The following is a 27276-nucleotide window of genomic DNA, read 5'->3' as shown; positions in this document are numbered from 1 at the left end:
TTGAAAAGTTAAGGATGGATAACAAAAAGAGTTAGCCTTATAAATATTCAAGATAAAACAGGCAGCCAGAGTTATAGGACATGTTATGTCAGCTTGCTGCATGAGCCCGATTTGAATTCAAAATTCAATTATTTTCGATTTTGATTGTCCTTGTATATAAATTTGTCTTATGGTCCTACAAACATATTAAGTTTCAGTATAATATCTGTTTGGGTTGGAGAGATAGTATGGGATGGGATAGGGAGAGACAGGTCGGGACAAAGGCATTCCTATAAGGCACCCCCTCCCAAACAAAGTTTGGTAGGAGTATAACCTGTGAACCCCTGGGCAGGGTTAGTTTTGACCTCATGGGAATGAAAAAAAGCTGGTAGAAGATTAATATATAATGCTACATGCCAGTTATCTAAGGCCTCGACCTTGTGGTTTTAGACAAGATTTGTAAATTTTTCTTCCTTATATCCGTATATTGGCTATGTAAAGCAAGTGAACCCTTAGGGTGGGGCCAATTCTGACCCAAAGAGCATGATTTGAATAAATTTGGCGGAGGACTACTAGTCAATGCTACATACCAAATATTCTAGCCGTGGCACTTAATTTGAAGATTTGGTTGCCATGGAAACCAGAATTCTGTATTGAAACAAATTCTTTGAATACTTTTGATAGAGGACCAGCCAAGGAAGATTTCTTTGAAGTTTGTTTGAGACTGGCCTAGTGGGTTGGCAGATGTTGTTCCAAGCAACTGTGGATGGATGGATGACAGGCAGACATCGAGCGATCCTAAAAGCTCACCATATGCACTTCACGATCAGGTGAGCTAATGTCCCTTAGCGGATGGCACAGTTAATGAGCCAACAAAAAACAGACACTGTGAACCTTTGAGCTCCAAGTATGTCCTTGACCTTTCAGCTAGGGCTCTTGGAGTTGCGCAAGGCATATCTCATTATTCGGAACCATTGTGCCATGTAATATTAGAATCCCTTGATGGACGTGTTATTAAACAGGCACAAAACAGACTATGTTAACCTTTGACCTCCAAGTGCATGTGTTCTGTGTGTAATGCATGACACACTGCTTTGTTCTTGTGAACATTTGGGCCGTAATATTTGAAAATGAACCCGTGCCTTGCAAGTTAGTGACTAGACAAGAAAAATCTTAACAACATTTCAGACCTGTGACCTTGACCTTTGAACTAGTGGTCTTAGTGTTGCACATGACACATCATCTCTTGTCGGATGGCAAAGTTATGGATTGGACAAATAAAAGCAGAAGGACAGATGGAATGACACACTGAAAAGCACAGCAATAGAAGTTCCATAATGGTAAGAGCATTTGTTATATCTGCTGTCAAAGGAACCAGTTTTTTATGTTTAAACTACTATATATATATTGCCTAGTATGTCCCAGGTTTCATGAAACAAGAGAGCCATAATGGTCCTAGATCACTTACCTGTGTTTTGCAACTTGCTTGAACAGTCTTGGTAGAGGTTCACACAAGGAAAATATTTCAGAAATTATTTTGAATTTGGGCCATTTTTTTTGTCTGACAGGAAGGTTGGTTTTTAAAGCTTCCACTAAATAAATACGGGTTGGTAATAACATTACGTGTTTGTTGGAATGGGATGTAGGTAGAAAGGAGTTAATAAAGACACAAGAATCTAAGACACAATCCCAAGAAATAGTAAATAAAATGTATATTTTGGGATTGGGAGGGGTGGAGTTGAGGAGTGAGAGGATAATGTGGGCAGCAGGGTTGAGATAATATCAAGAAACAAAGAAACTAAAGTAAACAAACAATTGTGGCAGTGGGGTGGGGATGGAGGACTGGGGGTAATATAGGTAGGAGCTTGAAGGAACTTGGTAGAGGGTCACCCAAGAAATATTGCTGTGAAATTATTTTCAAATCAAGCCAGAAGTTTCAGAGGAGAGGATTTCCAAAGTTTTCCATAAAGCCATATAGGGAAAACAAACCCTGCCCTCTTGGGGTCATTTTTTAACACAAAAAAAAATTCTTTAAGAAATTTGGTAGAGTCACTTAAGGTACATTGCTGTGAAATTATTTTGAAATCGGGCCAGCAGTTTCAGAGGGGAAGATTTTCAAAAGTTTTCAATGTAGCCATATAGGGAAAACTAGCCTGGTGGCCGTACTTTTTTTTAACAAAAACAGAATGGCTTGATGGAATTCAGTAGAGGGTAACCCTAGGAACATGTGTGAAAATATTTCAAAATTGGGCCAGCAGTTTGTAAGACAATTTTTTCCCTTTCGGTAACAATGGAAACAAAAAATAAGAATGAATTACCTAGATTTGAAGGAATATGGAACGGGACCACTCAAGAAACATTCCTGTGAAGTTTGGTTAAAATTGGCAAAGGATATATTCTGTAAAGAAATTCTGAACGATGACGGGCTGGACAACAGACAATCAACAATTCTAAAAACTCATCATAAGCACTTCATGCTCAGGTGAGCTTAAAATCTCCTGTACTTTCAAAAGTATGACGGAATCTACCATCTGTGGCAGATGGAAGAACACATGGAGAACAGATGCACAAATGGAGAGAAAATGATGTGCATGTTTTTCCAGATTGTCACCTACCTTTTCAGAAATCTCTCGTGTTTTTAAATTTATCACAGGATTCGCTTTTTGTGACTTGGTTGCCATAGAATCACATTTGCTGACATAGAAGCAAAATAAAATGATGTACATATTCTCTATATAGCCATCTATCCATGTACCAAGTTTCACCTTTGCATTGCATTAGAATTATTGCAGGATCCCAAGGGACGGGGAGAGAACCAGTGAAACATGGTAGGGAACTGGAAAATGTAAGGAAATATTTCATAATGTAAAAGGAGTCATTTTGTTGAAAAAATACCAACAACAAACAAGAGGGCCATGAAGGCCCTGTATCGCTCACCTGACCTACTGACCTACAGATCATCAAGATCAACATTCTGCCCAAGTTTCATTACGATATGGTCATAAATGTAGCCTCTAAAGTGTTAACTAGCTTTTCCTTTGGTTTGACCTGGTGACCTAGTTTTTGACCCCAGATGACCCAGATTCAATCTTGACCTAAAGATCATCAAGATTAACATTCTGATTAAGTTTCATGAAGATATAGCCATACATGTGGCCTCTAGCTTTTCCTTTGATTTGTCCTAGAGACCTAGTTTTTTACCCAACCTGACCAAGATTTAAACTTGACCTATAGATCATCAAGATTAATATTCTGACCAAAATTATGATACGGTCATAAATGTGGCCACTACAGTGTTAACAAGCTTTTCCTTTGATTTGACCTGGTGACCTAGTTTTTGACCCCAGATGACCCAAGATCAAACTCGTCCAAGATTCTATTGACAGTAACATTTTGACCAAGTTTCATTAAGATTGGGCCAAAATTGTGACCTCTAGAGTGTTAACAAGCTTTTCCTTTGATTTAACCTGGTGACCTAGTTTTTAACCCCATCTAACCCAGATTTAAACTGACCTATGGATTATCAAGATTAACATTCTGATCAAGTTTCATTAAGATATGGTTATAAATGTGGCCTCTAGGGTGCCAACTAGCTTTTTCTTTGATTTGACCTAGTGACCTAGTTTTTGAGCCTACATAACCCAGATTCAAACTGGACCTTAAAATCGTCAAGATTAACATTCTGACCAAATTTCATGAAGATACAGTCATAAATGTGACCTCTACAGTGTTAAAAAGCTTTCCTTTGATTTGACCTGGTGACCTAGTTTTTGACCCCAGATGACCCAATATCGAATTTTTCCAAGATTTTATTGAGGGTAACATTCTGACCAAGTTTCATTAAGATTGGACTAAAATTGTAACCTCTAGAGTGTTAACAAGCTTTTCCTTTGATTTGACCTGGTGACCTAGTTTTTGAGCCTAGATAATCCAATATCAAACTCCTCCAAGATTTTATTGAGGGTAACATTCTGACCAAGTTTCATTAAGATTGGGCTAAAATTATAACCTCTAGAATGTTAACAAGCTTTTCCTTTGATTTGACCTCGTGACCTAGTTTTTGACCTCGGATTACCTAATATCAGAATCATCCAAGATTTTATTGAGGGTAATATTTTGACCAAGTTTCATTAAGATTAGGTCAAAATTGTGACCTCTAGAGTGTTAACAGTCAAATTGTTGACGACGGACGAACGGACGGACGACGGACACAGGGCGATCACAAAAGCTCACCTTGAGCACTTTGTGCTCAGGTGAGCTAAAATGAGCAGTACTTTAAATCTAGAGTCTGACCATTAGCCAACCCAAAAGTAAGAGGGTTCCACATCTTCCACAATGGAGTCTTACACCATTGTACGACGCTTACACCATTGTATGAAAGATGTCAAGTGTAATATCATTATCATTTTAGCCTCCAAAAACACATAAATAGGTCGTTGTGAAGGCAGCTTGAGACTGATATGCACATTTCCAAAGATATACAAGTATTCATTATGAGTTGGTTGCCTCAGGGGCGTTTGGATCTGGCACCAGGCAATAATTGACTCCAAGTTTTTTGTAAATAATAAAATATAATAAAATAAATAAAAATAGTAAAAAGTACGAAAAAAAATGTAAAAGTAAATACAATTTAATGATTATAAGAATTTTGTTAATTCACAAGTTTTTCATATTTCAGGAATTACTGATATTATACTGCATTGTGAAAATATCTTAAGTATTTCCATTCTTGTTTAGAATAATTTAATTGAAATCAGTAAGTTATTTATTTGGCATATGTTACTTAAGAGTTATAGACTGTTTAATTGGGGTTCTTTTGTAGTGACAAATTAGGGAACAAAGAAAGGGGATAAAGGTAACATCAGCAAACTTTTAGCAGCTTGGCTTCAGGTTATTGTTAAGTAAACTCAGTTAGACTATTTCCTGATAAGGTGGAAGCTAAAGCCAAATCCTATTAGGGTAAACTTGTAAGGGTTCAGTAATTTGACTATTTGCTATATTTGTTTTAATTGGTCAATATTTTATTTTACATATGTTAAACTCATTTTAATTGGATACATTATATTTTACCTTTTCAATTTTCATTGGTTAATTAGATCATGTGATTCAACATTATACAAACTGAAATATTTCGAAGCAGTCTTGATGTAGTCTTGGAAAAAGAAACACAGAATTTGTGTTGTCTTTATATTCTAAAATATTTAATATGGAAAAACATTGGATTTTTACTTAAAGAAACATTGGAGTTATTACATAAAAAAAAATATTAGCTACAATATAAAGAACATAAACTATAAACTGTGTTGTGTATTCACTGGAATTATCACTGCTGCTATACTCTGCTAAGTGATAGTAGAGTGGACCCCGCAGACTGGGTTGGCTAACGGCAGCACTTAAGGTCAGAGCTACAATCCCCAATCTCCTGATAGCCTCTACCGTCAGCTCTACATTAGCACCAGGGCACAATATAGCAGCAACCCAAAAAGACCCTGGCAAAGTGAGGCGGCCCCAGAGCCCCGGTCGCAGATGGTGGAAGAATTCGAGGGTAACAATCCACGATTAAACACAGAGACTGAAACATTGCATAAAAGTTACATAACATTACAGCAGTGAAAATGTAATCCAGATTTCATGGGACTATCTTTCATTGAATTTGATAGGATACAAGAAAGTTCAATGCAAAATTGATCAAACGGACAGGTTAAATAAGTTACAATTTTCTGAACTTTAACATGCTGTTACCAGGACGATTCAATGCCAGACGTAAAATCCATATGTTGAACCAGGCAGATGACCAGATGTGAGGCACAACTTCCAGGACAGAGGCTTGCGGATACAGAGACCGATCACAATAACCCAGAGACTGAGGTCCGGTGAGTGCAATCTTCTGTGCATAGCTTTTGTATACCTGAATATATGTGACCAAGTAATTTCTGTGTCTAAAGCCAAATATTTTAGAATTTTTGGGTGCATATAACAATTTTGAGAAATTTACTCGAAAGAAGGCTGGAAAATTAAGGTCAGACTGGGTTTATTATCTGATTGTTGTTAGATTTTTTTTTATTTGACACTGTGTGTATATTTACGTTTATAGGTTGCTTCTGATAGATTTTATTAATATTTATAGAAACTGAATTGCCGTTGCAAAAAATTAGAAGGTGCTAAAATATATTGTTTGTCATTATTTTAAGATTTTTTTAGTCCACTTGAAATATTCTTTTGAATTGTCATTTATTTATTTGTAACAAAAATATTTGTAAGAATTTTGGCTCCTAAAAAGGAAAGCTGGTGCTGCTCAAAAGCAAATTGCAAGGTTAATAGTGCTAATGTAAAAAGCAAAAGTTTGATAGTGGATGTTGGTTTCAGGCTGAATTTACATAAAAATCACTTTAATGTTGATATAAATTCGAATACTGTGCCTTGCCTGTTGGATTCTGGTGCTGACATAAGTGCTGTCAGCAAAATTCTGCTGGATAAAGTGGCACCAGATGCTGAATTGTACAGAAGTCATCTTCAACAGATAGTAGGTGTATGCGGTGAAAGACATCAAGTGCTTGGACAAGTGAAATTAACATTTCAGTGTAATGGTGTGGAACTTTCCCACAATTTCCATGTTTTTGAACACCTTCATAGTAAAATTCTTGTAGGCATAGACTTTCTACAGAAGCATAAAGTTAAGATAAATTTTGGAGAAGCTGAAATGACTGTGCTTAATTCACCTTCAATACAAACGCTTAAAGGTGCAAAGTAAAGACAAATGAATAGACATAAATCTTAAAAAAAGACTACACATTTTGAAATATAGTACTAAACATTACGATAGCCGTGCAATATTCCCTTGAAATCAACACATGTACAGAGAAACAAATGATTGTTTTTGTATTTTCTTAGATTGACATGGGGGGTCATTTTGTCCTACTTTCGTGTTATCGCTTTTCCGTAATCGGTCGGAAATTCTTCGGGATCACGTGATTTTAAAATTGTTTCAAACGAATATCCATTTAAGACGCACAACAAAATAACTGTATTTCCATGATGGTAATTATGCACGACTTGCACGAAAAATATGAGATGTACAAAATTTAAATTTAAAATTGACAGTGACATATATTAGGCCAAGACAAAGTGTTTAATGTCTAAAATCTTATTAAATTAATGTAGCCATGTGTACATAAATAAGTGTATTTAGGTAAATTTCAATCATACTTTGTTTCTGCAGTGTAAGACAGTTACTCGTTCATATTCTTAAAATTATACTGAAAAGAGATTAACTGAAAAAGTTTACAGACGAAGTTGTAAAAACACTTTTATTCGGGAAGGGCCTGAATTGTCCTTATGAAAACTTGTAGTATAGCTGTATATTACCTGTATTATAAGAATGATTTTCATGAAGTTTTTGTGAGTTACAAAATTGTTGAATTCCATGTGCTAAGTTTGTAAAAATCACGTTCTCGTTTGGGCATATGATATATTTTGCATCTATTTATAAATTATAGCCTCGTTTCGGAGGATTCTTCCGAAAAAGTCCGAAGATGCTCGACGGGTTCGTAAGCAGTCGGAAAGCATACTTTCGGTTTGACATAGGCAACATTTTTTGTTTATTTGTTAGTTATTCTTGAACATATTCGTGACTATTTGGTCAGAACCGATGCAGTGGGCCATATTTTCAGTAAATAGGAAGTCTCAGCTACAAACTCTGGTTTTGATATAATACTCGTTCGGGTTTTAGTAATGGACCTTTGAAAGTTTTTCATGCAATTCGTGCATTTTTAAATCTTGCTTGAAAATTATTTCCTTTCAATTTCTTTCATAATTAGCATATTCTATCTTTTTACAGAATAACGGCATTCGGCATATTCATAAAAAATGCAAAATGTGTAGATTTGTAGGTGGACTAATCATGGATGTTGTAAAGGACTTATCGTTCCACCTATTCAAGGTATTTAATAGTGCTAAATTGATTTGTTCCTGCAGCCAAATCTTTCACCCAGCCTTTACATAGTTTGACATTAGCTCAATTTTGCTAAATCTGTCATACAAGCTCTGTCTTTAACAATTTTGTTAAATGTATTTTTCTAATTATATTCTTATTTTTGGATAACTCCACCTATTTATTGTATCAAAATTTTCTCATTCACAAGTTAGAGCACTTGTGAGTTATATGCGGCAGGGTTTAACCCTTAAATTGCTGTTGAACAGTGCAACTTGTTGAATGGACTCGATGTTAAGGTGTTAGGATTTGTTTTTTTTTTTTTTTTCTTTTTTTTAATTGTGGAGTAACCTTTGTTTCATTTTTCTTAAACATTTAAAGGTCATGGTCACATGTATTTAAGGGTATAATTGCTATGTACTAATTACATTGCACTTTTGCAGCAACAACGGATGATAATTGTGAAGTTTCTCCCCATATCTTACATTCAAACATTGAACTTTCCAACATATACCTGATGAAATCATTGGATCAAACATTATTTCAGATTAATTTGATGGAACTCTGACTTACAAGCATTTAGTAAAAGAACATCCTTCATTCAACTGAACACTGACTTGAAGACCCAGCAGCATTTTATTGTGTCTAATGGTACCAGGATTACTGAAATTCAAGTGTCCTCATACAAAGGAACTTTTAAGTTAGACATACTGAAATTTAACCTAATTTGGTAGTGCCAATATTGCAACTATTCTTGGAATAATTAAAATGGAAATATCTAGTGCTCAAAAATCCAATACAAGCAGAGTATATGTAACAATTACAGTGGTGATGACAAAGTATAAAATGATCCAGGAGGAGCGGGTGGTCAAGATGCAAAGGACTGTCACAGACAATTGAATGCGCGCTATGTATATAACTGTCCATAATTGCCGGTATAACATTAAATTTTGACCCCGTTGAAAATTGACCCCATGGGTCATTTTTCAACGGATTACTGATCAATTTTCAACGTTAAAAATGGAAAATTTGTCCCTCGTTGAAAAGTGATCAACTATATTCAGGTCATATTTCAACGTTGAAAACTGATCCTAATAATTTTACGCAATATGCCTATTACCATACAGATGAAAAAGTTAATAGTTCTGTTTTTTTTCTCGAAACTTTAAGTAATGAACGTTTAGTTATACATTCGAGCGCGCCACGAGCTAATAATACATAATTATTCATCGGCAATAACCCTGACTCTGCAGATACTGGTCAGAAATAGAAGTTTTAACCCAGTTACACATCTTTTGATGCTTTTTAATGAACTAATCATCTACAGATTGGTCATTTTCAATGATGAATTCAAAAGCTCTCATCGATTTATGGCCGTTGGTTCGAGTGACAGTACTGACCTGGTTGTTTATTACTCATAATTGTATCATGTGTGTGTCAGACAAAAAGAAAGTATTTGTTTTCGTATTTAACAAGAGAAATTGCCTAGTGTATGGTAAGACACTATATCAGTTTTGGGTGAGCAATTTGGCAAAATATTTGGAAAACATTTCTATAGTTAGGTCAAACGAAACATAAAAACCCTTTTCAGATTTTGAAGAAAATATCCGATCGGGCACCTTTAATTCCATGCTTTCAGTGGAAAGTAGGACACTTTATGACTTTAGCCGTTTTGTGACGTGGGCAATCTCGGTAGAAAAAGGTGTAGTTAATGGTAACCGGATAAGGGGGATAATATTACCGACAAGTACGAAAGTTGCTGCAAGATGCAGCAAAAGGAAACTCCGCACCAAACAAAGCAGTGTATGTAGTACTGACAGAACAGGAGATGATATAACGATACTTCTGTCTTTGTTGTAGACCATAAGCAAACAGACATCCTGATGGGGTTTCATGAATGTTGGAGAAAAAATATTGTCTTTATAGAGTGAGCAGGATTTTTAATGTTGTATTTAGTGACCTAATTATGTCTCCCACAGGAGACATATTGTTTTTGCCCTGTCCGTCCGTCCGTACGTCCGTGCGTCCGTACGTCACACTTCATTTCCGAGCAATTACTGGAGAACCATTTGACCTAGAACCTTCAAACTTCATAGGGTTGTACGGCTGCTGTAGTAGACGACCCCTATTGATTTTGGGGTCACTCCGTCAAAGGTCAAGGTCACAGGGGCCTGAACATTGAAAACCATTTCCGATCAATAACTAGAGAACCACTTAACCCAGAATGTTGAAACTTCATAGGATGATTGGCCATGAAAAGTAGATGACCTCTATTGATTTTGGGGTCACTCCGTCAAAGGTCAAGGTCACAGGGGCCTGAACATTGAAAACCATTTTCGATCAATAACTAGAGAACCACTTGACCCAGAATGTTGAAACTTCATAGGATGATTGGTCATGAAGAGTAAATGACCCCTATTGATTTTGGGGTTACTCCGTCAAAGGTCAAGGTCACAGGGGCCTGAACATTGAAAACCATTTCCGATCAATAACTAGAGAACCACTTGACCCAGAATGTTGAAACTTCATAGGATGATTGATAATGAAGAGTAGATGACTTCTATTGATTTTGGGGTCACTCCGTCAAAGGTCAAGGTCACAGGGGCCTGAACATGGAAAATCATTTCCGATCAATAACTAGAGAACCACTTAACCCAGAATAATGAAACTTCATAGGATGATTGTTCATGCAAAGTAAATGACCCCTATTGATTTTGGGGTCACTCCATTAAAGGTCAAGGTCACAGGGGGCTGAACATTGAAAACCATTTCCGGTCAGTAACTTGAGAACCACTTGACCCAGAATGTTGAAACTTAATAGGATGATTGCTCATGCAGAGTAGATGACCCCTAACAATTTTGGGGTCACTCTGTGAAAGGTCAAGGTCACAGGGGCCTGAACATTGAAAACCATTTCCGGTCAGTAACTGGAGAACCACTTGACCCAGAATGATGAAACTTCATAGGATGATTAGTCATGCAGAGTAGATGATCCCTAACGATTTTAGGGTGACTCTGTTAAAGGTCAAGGCCACAGGGGCCTGAACATGAAAAACCATTTCCAATCAATAACTTGAGAACCTCTTGACCCAGAATGTTGAAACTTCATAGGATGATTGTTCATACAGAGTAAATGACTCCTAATGTTTTTGGGGTCACTCCGTTAAAGGTCAAGGTCACAGAGGCCTGAACATTGATAACCAGTTCATATCAATAACTTGAGAACCACTTGACCCAGAGTGTTGAAACTTCATAGGATGATTGAACATGCAGAGTAGATGACCCCTATTGATTTTGGGGTCAGTCTATTAAAGGTCAAGGTCACAGTGGCCTGTTCATGTAAAATCATTTTTTTGGAAATAACTTGAGAACCACTTGATCTACAATGTTGAAACTTAATAGGATGATTGGACATGCAGAGCAGATGACTCCTACTTATTTTGAGGTCACTTGATCAAAGGTCAAGGTCACAGGAGCCTGAACAGTGACTTGAGAACCACTAGGCCAAGAGTGTTGAAATTTAGCGGGATGACTGGACATGCCAAGTAGATGATCCCTATTGCAGCCAACCATCAGTGTCTCTTTGACTTTCGCTCCTGACCCCTATTAACTTCTTGCCTATAGGACTTTGCATTGGGGGAGACATGCGCTTTTTTACAAAAGCATTTTCTAGTTATTGACTGATCATGACCCATATGCGAAATTGACTTCTAGGGTTTGGTATATGAAATTAAATGTATTGTATAAAAACGGTTGTGCTTAAATTCAGACTTACATAGTTGTTCATCCGAAATGACTGAGTTTAAAACTTAGCTCAGATGTTATTAAGACCATTATTCTGATAAATGTCTAATCAGGAATGTGGACTCTATATGATACTTTCAAGTTAAATGATGGGGAAGGACAAAAATATACAATGAATGAAACACAACAAACATCATTTTATCCCACCTAGGGGCGTGAAACTCAGTTTGAAAGGAACCTAAGTGTTACATGTCTACGATTACATTGGTGTATTTGCTTAGAGGGTATTGCTGTTGTTGTTGTTTTCTTCGCCTCCCCATAGGACAACAGCTTCTGAATACGCAGCAATGAATATTGACTTAACATTTTATACAGTCATATACTGATCAATTGGTATTTTGGAAGGAGAAACGGTCAATAATGTGCAATCAGACACCTCTCAAGAAAGACCATTGTTCTAATATTGCTAAAGAACTTACATTGTGATAATAGAGCAAGGATACTTTAAAATGCAAGTCATCTAGGCTCAAATGCCAGTTTTTTGCCTTATTGTAAGGTGGCATTTGTAAAAGGTTTGACTACAATTATCACTGTGGCGATACCACGTGACCAAATGCTATGTTAGTGAGCAGAATTTATATGAAAAACCTTTTAGTATGAGAACATACTCCATAAATGTCTAGCTGACACGGAACTCCAAGCCGAGAGGGGACGGGTTATGGGATCCGCACTCCCGACACACTCTTGATTTTACAGATATATGTTAAAATTCTTCAATCACATTGAAAATGACACATCACCAGGCACCTTCACGATAATGGACCCTATCCAGGCGCGAAGGAAGGCTTCACCATATAAGCGAGGGGTATATAGACGTAAGCGTCCAGGGCAGGGCCCTGGTGGGGGGGGGACAGGAGGGCAAAGCTCCCCCCCCCCCCCCCCCCGTGAAAATAAAATTGATTTGCAGAAAATTATTTAATATTTTTAAAAAGCTCTTATTATTGTTATTATCGATCAAAATTTTACAATTTATGGTAATTGAAGAAACCTTATAAACATATACGAATTTAAAGCCACATAATTATATAGGCCAATTTTAGACCATGATTATAAATATTTGTAAACAAATCCTTAAACCCATGTTAAATTTCGGCAAAGATAGTCACTGGTTTTTACGAAATCATTTTAACTATAATTTTAGCATAGAACTTTAAAGATATTTTTACATAAATAAGTAGAAATCTGAGTCTTTGTGTTTTCGTTTTTCGGCAAAGGCCGCTCTGATTTTATCAAATGTTCCAAATATCAATTTTTATTCAATTTTAACAAATTTGAACAGTTTAAACTTTAATCTAGATAGAACTAATAGCAGTGGCCTCAAAAATAACCTTATAAAGGACCCAATCAAGAATATTACAAAATAAACATTTAAAGATAGGCCAGCATTCTTTTATATATGTGTTAGGGACCTATGGTGGCATACAGCGCACTGTCCAGAACTACAGGTATATGAAAGAGGCCACCATAAGAAAATCCAGTAGTGATTATGTACAGTACAAAACCAGACGACGTCAGGGAGAAGGTAAATAAAGTATAACGAAGTAGGTAATCAAAACACCGCGAAATTTAACCGTAACGCACACACACGCGCACACGCACACGCATACGTACACACACATACGCACAAAAAAAGAAGAGAGAGGAAAAATAACGCATGTAGTGCATCCATCATTTGATATTAAAAAACCTGAACACCGCTAGAAAATAAATATTATTCGAATTCTATAGCAATTTTGATAACAGTAGAATGTTAAGTAAATATATATAGAAACAACCGATTTTTGTTATAAAATTACCTGTAATATTTCATACAGCGCGATCGTAAATAGCTATTTCGTTTTCATCGTTAATATATGTGAAATACTACGGGCATAAAATTCAGAGTTTCAGAAGAAATCAAACACAGAACAGAAAAAATCTTTAATAACTAAAAACGGCAGCATTTTAAAAACATAGAGTAAAACACTGTTGTCAAACAAAATTAATTTCTGACATATAGCTACATTGCATTTATCGAACGAAGCGTTATATAAAACATTTTTGTAACATCTATCTAACATTTTAATAACGTGTTCAAAAGTTGGAGCTTTAGACAAGTTTGATCGGAAAGTCACACTTAAAACATTAAAAATAAAAAACAATCAATTATACCACCACCAACACGCAGATTTGTTCTTAATCTAACACCCGGGCTTTGAATTAAGGCCCCACATCCAGTCTAGATCTAGGATAAAGATGTAAAAGCTTGCTAACATTAATAATTCAACGCTCTGAGTGAGGCTCGAACCTACATCGGTGTATGGCAAGTGATTCGAAGTCAGGCATGTCATTTTGCGCAGTCTTGAAAAGATGACGTTAGTGGTCTTGTTGGAAAATATCAGGGACATAAATAGATACACTTTTCCTGAAGATATACAGCAGAGATATTGAGAATAAAAACACCCTTGGAAATATCTTTTAAAATTTTACAACAGTCCGTTAAAAATGTGGGGTGGCGCATTCTACCATAAACGAGAAAACTATAATACCCTTATTACACATATATTTGTTTTCGATTTTATGTTATTTGTTAAGGGGACGCATACTTTGAAATTAGAAAAAAGTGGGTGGGGTATGATAGAATTTACCTGCAAGAAAGTACAAGGTTTTGGTACATGAAATGGATATTGTTTCAACTGTTATAAGTACATAAAGGATTGCTCACTAAAATAAAAATGAGAAAACTGAAACAAGAAAGTTATTGTTGAATTACATAAGACTTATTGTGTACATTCAAAGTCAACAATTAAGACTTTTTGGTGCGAAAATAATAGTGCTTCACCTTGTCCAAACATTTATCAATGTCCTACAGATTCTAATTCAAAGAAAGAATGTGAAATATGGTCACTGTCTTGCTTTTCATTTGGCATATGTAAGCTAAAACACATTATTTAGTTTGTTTACAAAGTAGTGCATAAGAAAAGATACGGTGGTCAAGGAATGCCACATTCCAAAACTAAAAGAGTATATTCCCCTGAATACATTAAACATTTATCGTTACAGAAGTCTAGTGGCTTAAAATAAGGGCCTAGAAATGTTGCCATTATTAATTTTTAACTTGGTATTCATGAACTACAATGCACTTAAATATCAAAACACATTCAACAAACTTTTGAAAATGTATTGTCTTAAAAATCCCTAAAATAAGGTATGAAATTTGGTTGAGAGGTCCAATCAATGTGTATATGTGCAAAAGTAACATTGTTCACAAAACTTACTAATACACAGCAGGCATGTCAATGATCAAAACTGGACGAATATACAGTTATCCTCACTTTAATGTCATTTATAATTTGTCCTTGAATTCTCCACCATACTTTTCATAACTCTGTTTGCACGAGTTGCACGAGAATGCTGTCATTCACGTAAAAAAATGGGTCAAATAAGTTGTAAATGCAATATCATCTAAACGTAATTAATGGATTATGCAGTTCAAGATAAACTTTATCTCATAACGTAACGAACATGTATAATGTTGTAACAACAACTTTACTTACACTGATTTAAGTAGCAGTCGGTTTATAAGTGACTTTATTGATTCATTTTGTGTTTTGTTATTGTTGTCAAAAAGTATAACGGAAGTGCCTCACAACTGAAGCGGAAACCAGTTTGATGCGCAAAGTAGTCCAATGTAAGTAATATTTTTTGACAAATGTCCACAGAAATTAATAATTTTCTAATATTAAAGACGAATATCTGAATAGGATTCATTATTTGATAAGAAATTATTATCATCGACGTTTTTTTTAAAAATCGTACACGTGCTGACACCTAAGTTGTCTCCCGTTGTTTATTAGAGTTACCTTTCGTCCGGCGCAGTAATACATTTGCAGTGAATCGCCGAGAAGTCGTGGGAAAATTAAAAACCATGTAAATAAACTAAAATTAACCACCTTTTCAACATGAATTTCAAGTGATCGCCATTATGCATTTAACCCGCCTGACCTGTGTAGCATCTTAGATATCTGTTCTAAGGTATTCATTGTGTAGAATGTCATGTTATGCCCTTGCAGTGCTAATCCCACTCTGATTTTTTTTGTTTACATTTTTATCAATGAGAAATATGGCGTCCATCCCGAGCTGAAATGATGTGGCGTTAAATTTTTACATGTTTAAGCAAACCTGGTGTGTTAGAAAGAAAATCTCATCCCTTCAACATTATTTGGAACACTGTTATTGTAAAAAACCTGTTATTTCCTTATACAAAAGCTTAATATTTTGTGTTGAATGTACTTTCACAAAGACCTCTGTTTTCCTATTACATTCATAGTACCACATCCTTATCCACAAAATACTGAATATTACAGGTGTCCATCAGTATTATATCAGTTTAGGAATATGTTTTTTATTTTCCCACCATCGATTTCTTGAATATGCACCCCTTCCGCATTTCTGTATGAACTATGAATGTAGCAATATGCGTCCCCTTAAGGCAGTGAGTAGGCATCAGTGACTGATTCTTGCAACTTAGTGTCACGATGTGTTACGTAGGGGTTTTATGACTATGGACTATGAATACTTTAAGTAATTTTCGTGTGAATGTAATGACCTTCAGTTTACATCGTTGGCAAGGCGGAAGAAATTCGTCTGATAATTTTTTTTCGTGACAAATAAAATGTGAAATTGATAACTATAAATGCATGTGGTCATTCTGAACAGAATTATAAGAGACTATATCTAAAAGCCATATCTGTACATTCTATAAATGAATTAAAACCGTAGATTATACATATTTGTAAAGTTAAACATCCTAATCACGAGATAAAATATTTCGAACCTGGGATTAGGACGCATAAAGACAAGATTTTTCAACGTAAAAGAATAAATCTCTATGTGTTACAGAAATATCACTTACTAATATCTTGTTATGATAGGAAAAGGTGCTCCTGTGTGGAAGTCTCGATGTGCCTACACCCACCCACCTGTCGAAAATCATTGTGTTAAACTTTCGTTAACAGTTTCCTGTCCAACCGCTCACCGTGGCCCAGTGGTTAAGGCGTCCACCTTTGGATCGGGAGGTCGAAGGTCCGAGCCCCATGGGGACCGTTCGTCCGAGGGATGTTTGTCATGGGACTCGTTCCGAAAAGGCCGGTTCGTGAGCCGCGAGCTAGTTAAATGAATGGTTACCGACTTCTATCCGCCTGGCGCCTGGCATAGTGGTAGGAATTGGGAGGTTATAGGGGTGACACTATAATAAACAAGACCTTTACCTTTTTATCTTTTTATAGATGATCTCGCCTACCTCGGCAAAATTGTCAGTTTGAGCCCGGACTCGGCCTTGTGAAATTATTTCTAAAGAAGCTATCCAGGAAGTCTGCGATAGTTTCTGGTTCTTTCCAGCGTGTTTCTCTACTACAAACAGATGATCTCCGACGTTTTATTTAATTTTAGCTAACCGTTAAAAAATGACCCCATTACTGATCAAAATTTAACGACTTATCAGGTCTCAACGACTTTTTGATCAAAATTTAAAGTTGAAATGTTGACATGATCAACTCTCAACGTTGAAAAATGACCCATGGGGTCAATTTTCAACGGGGCCAAAATTTAATGTTACAGGTAATCCGAGGCGCAACTAATGGTTAAAGTCTATCAGTCATGGGATTTAATCGGCATTTGTGTGAACTTTCCCCAAAAAATAATGTAACATGCAAAAATCTCAACTTGATCTCATTTCGGAATGTATATCATATATTGCTACACAGAACAGTAGTGCGGCGCAATGACCCGGCAACTTAAATGAACTCGTACAAAACATGTTTGACACAGTCTTACACAATTCACTCAACCTTTGTGATTTAATCAATGCGTTATTCCCAAGGCACTGTTTATGCTCAGTTCACTTAGCACGTGACTTTCGTGACAACATATTGTTATTGTTATAGCAAGTCCGGGTTTTCAGAGAGGCGGGTCAACAAAATGGTATGTATTTTTTTTATTCTCTGTTTTCTTTTCTATTTTCTTTCTATTGCTGTCGTTATTTCTTTTCTCGTTTCTTCCGTTAAACTTGTAAATGATTCATTTTGTGGTTTTCGCCCATCTTTACCTGTGATTACATTCAAATTCCTGTAAACGCAAGAAACTGCTTCTCGTGAAATATCTAATACAACAGTTTGTTTTCTTTACACTGATTATAAAGATTGATTCCAAAGAATATTCATTAGCTTTAGATACTGTATTTTAAATACTGGGGGTGAAAAGCCAGCCGTTCTCGAGATTTTTTCAGCACGCATTCATTCCGTATCGGGACCGATGCCATTATTATGCACAAACTAGATAGGTATGATGGAATTTTCGCCTGTACTTTTTGCTATTGTCTGAAGTGAACGGTTGCTATGGAAACAATCAAATTATGTATTGTGCACGTAGTTTTTACTGGGAACATGTTGTAAGTCTTATTTATTTGACTGTGACAACAACTTGGCATCCATGAAAAATAGGGACGCATGGCGTGACTTACAACAGACTTCCGCTCTACCATTTAAATTGAAAATTAATTTGAAAATATTGATTTAAAATAAAGTTATATACTGTCTTATTACACCATATGTTGTCAAACCATTATAGACAAATAATCGTTAATTGGTTTATTTTAGGGCCAACTTTTAACGTTAAGGCATCGCCAAAGTGGCGGCCATTTTACTCAAAATTTTAAATGCAAATTTTCATAAAAATAAAAGATGACTAAGTGGTAACAATAAAGTCAATAATTTTGTCATAGTTATGTTCTAAATATCTATGTGAACATATGCAAGTAAAAGGATGTGCATTTCACTACCTGTATTATGCCTTTATTCGATATTTTTCTCTGGCCAAAATGACAAAATTTTGCAATTTTACGTGCAATCAAACTCAATATATATTCAATACATTTAAAAGATAATTACAGCCAATTGTAAAGCAGACCGTGAAGAACAAAGTCTTATGAAATTATTTTAAAATTTTACCTGGTTACTGTATTATACACAAAAATCCCAACACCATCAATTTATCCAATTTGTATTATCTGTTCACACATAATTTACATATAAATAAACAGGTGATATTATAGGTCATTGTGTATAGGTTTACCTAGCTAGCTGTGGTCAGTAATGCATGTACAAACAACATTTTAAATTAAATTTACTAGGGTTGTCTTTTTGTGTCTAATGCAATAACCAGGAACAATTTCGACAATTTTCCGTAAGAGTTTGCAGTATACATACTGTAAAATGAACTAAATTTTGTCTTTGTAATATGTTTTTATATTGGAGTTTGACTGCACGTAAGATTTCAATATTTTGGGGTAAACTTTCGGTCTAAACGAGACTCAAACATTTTACAAGCGGCATGTGTACTGTAAATCATCATATGCTTCTATGTTGATGATAATTTCACCAACTGTTAAGGCTTTAGTGCAATTTTCAAGAGATGCCTTAACCATATCCTGAAATACAGATTCCGGGTCTTTCTATCGATTGCAAAGTATCATACAAGTATAAAAAATATTTTAAAATTGCCTTCATAGCTTTAACTGCAAGTGAGACATTTACGTTTAACAAATCATGTTTTTTTTTTTGCAGTTTTCCAGGTTGCTATGGTGGCATTATTGCATAGATGAGAGACCATCCATGATTCATACACAACATCGACTGACGTGGTTTCAGATCTGGAGCAGGAAGGGTGTGTATTTTTTCCTTTTTGTTTGAAGTTTTTAGCTCGTCGGATTTTTGAGAAAAAGTCTACACGGTATTGTCGTCACTTGATCGCCGGCGTCGGCGTTTGTTAATTTTTTTTGTTTAGGTCCGCCTTTTCTGGTAAATCATAAGAGCTACAGCTTTGAAACTTTGCGCACTTGTTTGTCATCATTAGATGACTGTGTAGGCCAAGAACCACAGCTGTGATATTCATTTTGTCAAAATTATGGCCCTTTTTGTACTTCGAAAATTTGAATTTCTTCGTTAAATTTTTTATTTAGGTCCTCCTTTTCTTAAAACTGTACGAACTAAAGCTTTGCATCTTTGCACACTTGTTTATCATCATTAGGTGACTGTGTGTAGGCCAAGAATCATAACATAACTCTGATATGCATTTTGTCAGAATTATGACCCTTTTTGTACTTCGAAAATTTGAGTTTCTTGGTTAAAACTTTTGTTTAGGTCCACCTTTTCTTAAAACTATACGAGCTACAGCTTTGAATCTTTGCACATTTGTTTATCATTATTAGGTGACCGTGTGTACATACAGATCATGGACTAAGGTATTGTCAGATCTGGAGCATAAATGGTGTGTATGTTTTCATATTTTCTTTGTCTGGAATGTTTAAGGTACCCTTAGAATTAATATAGGTTTCTGTTTTTACACATAACTTTATGGGTTTTTTTCTAAATACTAAAATGGGTAGCCACGGAAACATACGTCTAGGCAATGAAATAAATAGATGGCAGCTGTTCAGATGTACAATCTTATACAGCAGATTTTGGAAAATACAGGGAGTGTACATGTATGTTTACTTTTTGTTTTTTGTGGCAACACTTTGATACATTTGTTTTTGTTTTACACATGCCTTTTGTATCCATACACACAACTGCAACAGGGGCTCCATGGAAACGTGTCTCTACGTCTAGGAATTGGTATAATGGGTGACCAACGTTCAGAGTTTGGAACATATAGGGTTTGTATGTTTACTTTTTATTTTTTTGTGGCATCATTTGGATATATTTGTTTTTTATTTTACACATGCCTCTCTGTATCTATACATTCAACAGGATAACCATGGAAACCAACATCTACATCTAGGCAAAGGTTCAAACAGCAGTGAGAGAAATCCTGCAACCGGCAAACGCTTAGCTTTAATTAATCTAAGCCTTGCTAGGACCTGTAAATGAATTCAGGCAAAACTTGAATATAAACAAACATCTGGATAATAGGTGTGCTTATTGAATTATTGAAAACCCAATCTACCTTGTATGTTTTTGCTGCGGAATTCTTGGTGTTTGGTGTCTGCTGTTTTGTCAGGCTTTTGTTTACAATGGCTACTTGGTGGTGATTGTGGTGTTGTTTGTGTGTTTGTGGTGGTTGTTTTGGTGTTTGTGGTGGTGGTTTTGGTGTTTGTGGTGGTGGTTTTGGTGTTTGTGGTGGTTGTTTTGGTGTTTGTGGTGGTTGTTTTGGTGTTTGTGGTGGTGGTTTTGGTGTTTGTGATGGTGTATTCCATGTGATCTTCTCAGTTGTATTCGATTTCGATAATGTTTTCGTTGTTTTGTTAAAATAGGCTTTTGATGCACATTGTTTGTCGCATTGGGTTCTTAATCTTTCGTTCCGTTCCAAGATGATTTCCTTTCTGCCATTAGCAATACATTATAACTAGATTTATTGATGTACACAAATATTGCGCTGTGATTAATCTGTCAGTTTACGTTTCCCATCAGTTCTAGATAGTTGCAAGGACATGTCATGAAATTTGCAGACGACGGATATGGGGTGCAGGCGAGATCTGGGTTGAACTCGCGAAAGCTGCAAAGACATGCCATGAAATATGCAGACGACAGACATGCGGTGCAGACGAGATCTTGGTTGAACGCGCGAAATTGTTTTATTTATTTCTGCGTTTTACGCTTTTTGTTTTTGTTCTTTTTTCTGCTAGAATGCTGGGGTATGTATACTTGAAGAAAAAAGACGCAGACGGACATGGAGATGCAGACCAAGCAAAATGTGCGTTTCTCTTTATGATGAACAGGTATGTATATTGCTAATTATGTTATCCTTTTTTTGTATGCATTTTTTCAACCTGGTGGCTGATGTTTACAAGCACGTGTGAATATATCCAGTTGTAGACAATGCAATGGTTTTGTAGGTGGTGCAGCTATGGTACATGATATTGACTACAATTACGTGCGTGGATGTCATGAAGATTTCACAGTGGTTAAGTGGATGCTGCAACTTGATCCTTTTTCTAAGGTATGTAATTTTTTTTGACAGGTACAATTAGATAATTTCGTTTGATAGCTTTTTTGCAGTTTACATCCCGCAAGTTACGCACATTCATCTTCATTTTAATAGATTTTCTATAAATTTTATATTTTCTGGTTATCGTATGGTCGTACATGGTTTTAATTCTTTTTTTTTAGCTCATCTGATTTTTTGGAGAAAAAAAAAATGATGAGTTATTGTCATTAAATTTTACAAAATAACAATTTCGGTAACAAAACTTAAGGATTATATATCCATATGTAATAAGAGGATTTATAACATGACAGTTAGTTGCCAATTATATCTAGCAGACGACACTTGCTGCTTTTACCAGATGAAGCCAGTGGCGGAAGAAGGGACCCGATGCCTGGAGTAACTTTGCAGTATAAAATTTTGGTAAAATATTTAAATTTGTTTGTCGTCATACTTTCCAGTATAAAACTTTCATAAAATAATTTAACTTTTATATTGTCGTCATTATGTACACTGATACTGGCTTGTATAACTATGTACATTGATACTGGCTTGTATAACTTGCAGACCCTAAAGGCGATGCATTTATGATGCGTTTGTTCCGGAAATGAAAAAAAAAAACAACCTTAAACTGAAGAGTGTATAACTTTGCAAATCACGGATCGACTGTTTCACAAGATTAACTGACTTGAAAAATAATTATTGGCATATACTGTCATTTCTAATAGTGCAATAAAACTTATAAATGTAGGACTTACAGGGTTATTAGATTTGCATCGAGAAATATGCACGAGTTATGCAGCGGAATTATTGCGCGACTTCAGGGCGCAATATTTCGCGAAAGAACGAGTGCATTTTATCGATGCAAATCATAATCTCTATATTACATACGCATCTGAAGTAATTATAGTTATATAAACGATATGAATTAGTTTTTAACATGAGCAAAATTAATCATCGTCGTTAAAGACATTTCAAATGCGACGACATACGTAAAAATTACAACACAAATGACGCCATGCACCCGACGTGAAATGTGAAAATATTGACGTTTATTAACGGAGTTTATAACTGAATATGTAATTGAGTATGTAATAAAAAAATTTCAGCACTGTTCGATTGGTCAAGATAGTGTGGTTTTAGTGGAATTCAGCCCTTGATGGACATATCGTCTGTATTTGCCCTGGCCTGGTGATGGTAGAGAGCTCTTCCACACCTCGTGCACATATCAGAATCCGCGAGGTAGGCGACGAATTTATTCAGGTAAAGAGAAATGTTACTTCATAACGTTTTTTTAGCTCGACTTTTCGAAGAAAATGTAGAGCTATTGCACTCGCCCCGGCGTCGGCGTCGGTGTCGGTGTCGGCGTCGGCGTTGGTTAAAGTTTTTGATAAAGTCAAAAATCTCTGTTACTATCAAAGTTATTGACTTGAAACTTAAAATACTTATTAACCATCAAAGTCTACACCAGGAAAAACAATACCCATAACTCTGATTTGAATTTTGACAGAATTATGCCCCTTTTTAACTTAGAATTGTTGGTTAAAGTTTTTGATAAAGTCAAATATCTCTGTTACTGTCAAAGCTATTGACTTGAAACTTAAAATACTTATTTACCATCAAAATATACACCAGGAGAAACAATCCCCACAACTCTGATTGAATTTTGACAGAATTATGCCCCTTTCTAACTTAGAATTTTTTGTTAAAATTTTTGATAAAGTCAAATATCTCTGTTACTATTAAAGCTTTTGACTTGAAACTCAAAATAGTTATTTACTATCAAAGTCTACACCAGGAGACACAATTCCCATAACTCTGTTTGAATTTTGACAGAATTATGCCCCTTTTTAACTTAGATTTTTTTTTTTTAAAAAATTGATAAAGTCAAATATCTCTGTTACTATTAAAGCTTTTGACTTGAAACTCAAAATTGTTATTTTCTATCAAAGTCTACACCAGGAGACAGTGTTCCCATAACTCTGATTTGAATTTTGACAGAATTATGTCCCTTTTTAACTCGGATTTTTTTTTACTGACAAAGCTCTAATTCAGAGTCAAGCACTGAGAAAAGTCGAGCGCGCTGTCTTACGGACAGCTCTTGTTTCTATTAGTTTGAAAGTTATTATGTCTCCCCCAGGAAACATATTGTTTTTGCCCTGTCCGTCCGTCCGTCTGTCCGTCCGTCCGTCCGTCCGTCACACTTCATTTCCGAGCAATAACTGGAGAACCATTTGACCTAGAACCTTCAAACTTTATAGGGTTGTAGGGCTGCTGGAGTAGACGACCCCTATTGTTTTTGGGGTCACTCTGTCAAAGGTCAAGGTCACAGGGGCCTGAACATTGAAAACCATTTCCAATCAATAACTAGAGAACTACTTGACCCAGAATGTTGAAACTTCACAGGATGATTGGTCATGAAAAGTAGATGACCCTATAGATTTTGGGGTCACTTCGTCAAAGGTCAAGGTCACAGGGGCCTGAACATTGAAAACCATTTCCGATCAATAACTAGAGAACCACTTGACCCAGAATGTTGAAACTTCATAGGATGATTGGTCATGCAGAGTAGATGACCCCTATTGATTTTGGGGTCACTCCGTCAAAGGTCAAGGTCACAGGGGCCTGAACATTGAAAACCATTTCCGATCAATAACTAGAGAACCACTTGACCCAGAATGTTGAAACTTCATAGGATGATTGGGTCATGAAGAGTAGATGACCCCTATGATTTTGGGGTCACTCCATCAAAGGTCAAGGTCACAGGGCCTGAACATTGGAAACCATTCGATCAATAACTAGAGAACCACTGACCCAGAATGTTGAAACTTCATAGGATGATTGATCATGAAGAGTAGATGACCCCTATGATTTTGGGGTCACTCCATCAAAGGTCAAGGTCACAGATGCCTTAACATGGAAAGCCATTTACGATCAATAACTGGAGAACCACCTAACCCAGAATGTTGAAACTTCATAGGATGATTGTGCATGCAAGTAGATGACCCCTACGATTTTGGGGTCACTCCCTGTAAGGTCAAGGCACAGGGGCCTGAACATTGAAAACCATTTCCGGTCAGTAACTTGAGAACCACTTGACCCAAATGTTGAAACTTCATAGGATGATTGGTCATGCAGAGTAGATGACCCCTAACGATTTTGGGTCACTCTGTAAGGTCCAGGCCACAGGGGCCTGAACATTGAAAACCATTTCCGTCATAATTTGAGAACACTTGACCCAGAATGATGAAACTTCATAGGATATTGGTCATAGCAGAGTAATGACCCCTAACGATTTTGGGATCACTCTGTTTAAGGTCAAGGCCACAGGGGCCTGAACATTTGGAAAACCATTTCCAATCAATAACTTGAGAACCTCTAACCCAGAATGTTCAAACTTCATAGGATGATTGTTCATACAGAGTAAATGACCCCTATTGTTTTGGGGTCATCTCCGTTAAAGGTCAAGGTCACAGGGCCTGAACATTGATAAACCAGTTCGATCAATAACTTGAGAACCACTTGACCAGAATGTTGAAACTTCATAGGATGATTGAACATGCAGAGTAGATGACCCCTATTGATTTTGGAGTCAGTCAGTTAAAGGTCAAGGTCACAGTGGCCTGTTCATGTAAAATCATTTTTTGGAAATAACTTGAGAACCACTTGACCTACAATGTTGAAACTTAATAGGATGATTGGACATTCAAAGTAGATGACCCCTATTTATTTTGAGGTCACTTGATCAAAGGTCAAGGTCACAGGAGCCTGAACAGTGACTTGAGAACCACTAGGCCCAGAGTGTTGAAATTTAGTGGGATGACTGGACATGCCAAGTAGATGATCCCTATTGCAGCCAACCATCATTGTCTCTTTGACTTTCGCTCCTGACCCCTATTGACTTCTTGCCTATAGGACTTTGCATTTGGGGAGACATGCGCTTTTTTACAAAAGCATTTTCTAGTTCTATCTGCTTTGTATGCAGATGATGAAATTAGGTTCCATAAACATGGCATTGCGGAAACAATTCTTCTGGCATGTATGTATTTTATAAATTATTTTGCTACATAAATTCATGGCATGGTGTGCTCACCCGGCTATAATGGTAGATCATTAGACTCCTTGTTTTGAGTCGCTGATTCAAATCCCGATTTGACAGAACTTTGACTGCAGTTTTTGATGAGGTGCGGGTACTAGTTAGAAACCAGATAGCAAAATCATGAAAATAAACATGATTTCAAAAACTACTTTCTATGAATCTGTTAAATGAGTTCTGTTTCAACTAAATGTATTTAAAATTAGCGAGCAAGTCACTCTGAAATTCAGACCTTATTTGTATTTATGTCACCAACGTATGTCCAAGAAATATACACATGCATTGTTATTTGCAAATTGTTCACCTCTAAGAACTTTCAGATGGACTTAGAAAATAATCTTTTTTTGCCTGCATTATAGGTAAACTATGATACGGCGTAAATTATTAGATATATTTTATTACCACGGTGTCAAAGATAGTGTTTAAAATATCTGTCTGTCCATCAGTCCGTTAGTCACCTTTTTTGTATACTCAGCTGCTGTTACAGTTTATCTGTAACTGAAATATATTTAGTATACACTGTTTACATTGAAATGCGCATATTGTGGGGATTTTCATGTAATATTCTTTTGGGGTAATGGTCCTTTTACGGACTTTGAAATGTTACATCTATATCAGAACATTATGTACCCAAATGCTCATACAGTCATACCCAATTTAAACGAAACATGAAGTGGACATGTGTATTATTGAAACTTCCATGTCTGATTTTCTGCTCAAGTTATGACCCGTTCTCGGACGTCAAAATTTTACAACTACATCAGAACACATTATGTACTCAAGTCCTACAGCTTAAATGAAACTTTGTAAACATTAGCTTGAAGATGACATTTGCTTTTTAGCTCACCAGAGCACAAAGTGCTCAAGGTGAGCTATTGTGACCGGTCATTGTCCGGCGTCCGTCGACGTGCGTCGTCCGTCAACATTTGCCTTGTGAACACTCTAGAGACCACATTTTTGACCCAATCTTTATGAAACTTGGTCAGAATGTTTGTCTTGATGATCTCTAGGTCAAGTTTGAAACTTGGTCATGTGGAGGTCAAAAACTAGGTCAGTAGGTCAAATAATAGGAAAAGCTTGTGAACACTAGAGACCACATTAAAATGTGATCCAATCTTTATGAAACTTAGTCAGAATGTTAGTCTTGATGATTTCTAGGTCAAGTTTGAAATTGGGTCTTGTGGGGTCAAAAACTAGGTCAGTAGGTCAGATCAAAGGAAAAGCTTGTACACACTCTAGAGACCACATTTTTGATCCAATCTTTATGAAACTTGGTCAGAATATTAGTCTTGATGATCTCTAGGTCAAGTTTGAAACTGGATTATGTGGGATTAAAACTAGGTCAGTAGGTCAGAAAATGACAGAACTTGAAAATGCATCTTTCTGATAAGTCAGTTAGAATTTCTGACCTGCTATATAGGCCATTTTATTTTGTATAAACAATATTATAACCATAATTTCCCCCCTGCTTATTGCTCAAGTCATTAATTTAAAATATTGGCCACCA

The 27276-nt window shown here is 36.1% G+C and overlaps 1 long non-coding RNA gene across 1 annotated transcript; it reads left to right on the top strand.

Moving 5' to 3' along the window:
- Positions 1-19216: 19216 nt before the first annotated feature.
- Positions 19217-22932, top strand: LOC123545411 (uncharacterized). Its single transcript, XR_008370806.1, has 3 exons — positions 19217-19414; positions 19959-22096; positions 22783-22932. It is a non-coding gene; the product is annotated as an uncharacterized LOC123545411 (long non-coding RNA).
- The last annotated feature ends 4344 nt before the right edge of the window (positions 22933-27276 follow it).

Source organism: Mercenaria mercenaria, chromosome 4 (genome assembly GCF_021730395.1).
Source record: "Mercenaria mercenaria strain notata chromosome 4, MADL_Memer_1, whole genome shotgun sequence".
Taxonomy (NCBI): domain Eukaryota; kingdom Metazoa; phylum Mollusca; class Bivalvia; order Venerida; family Veneridae; genus Mercenaria; species Mercenaria mercenaria.
This window is presented reverse-complemented; position numbering and strand designations above follow the sequence as displayed.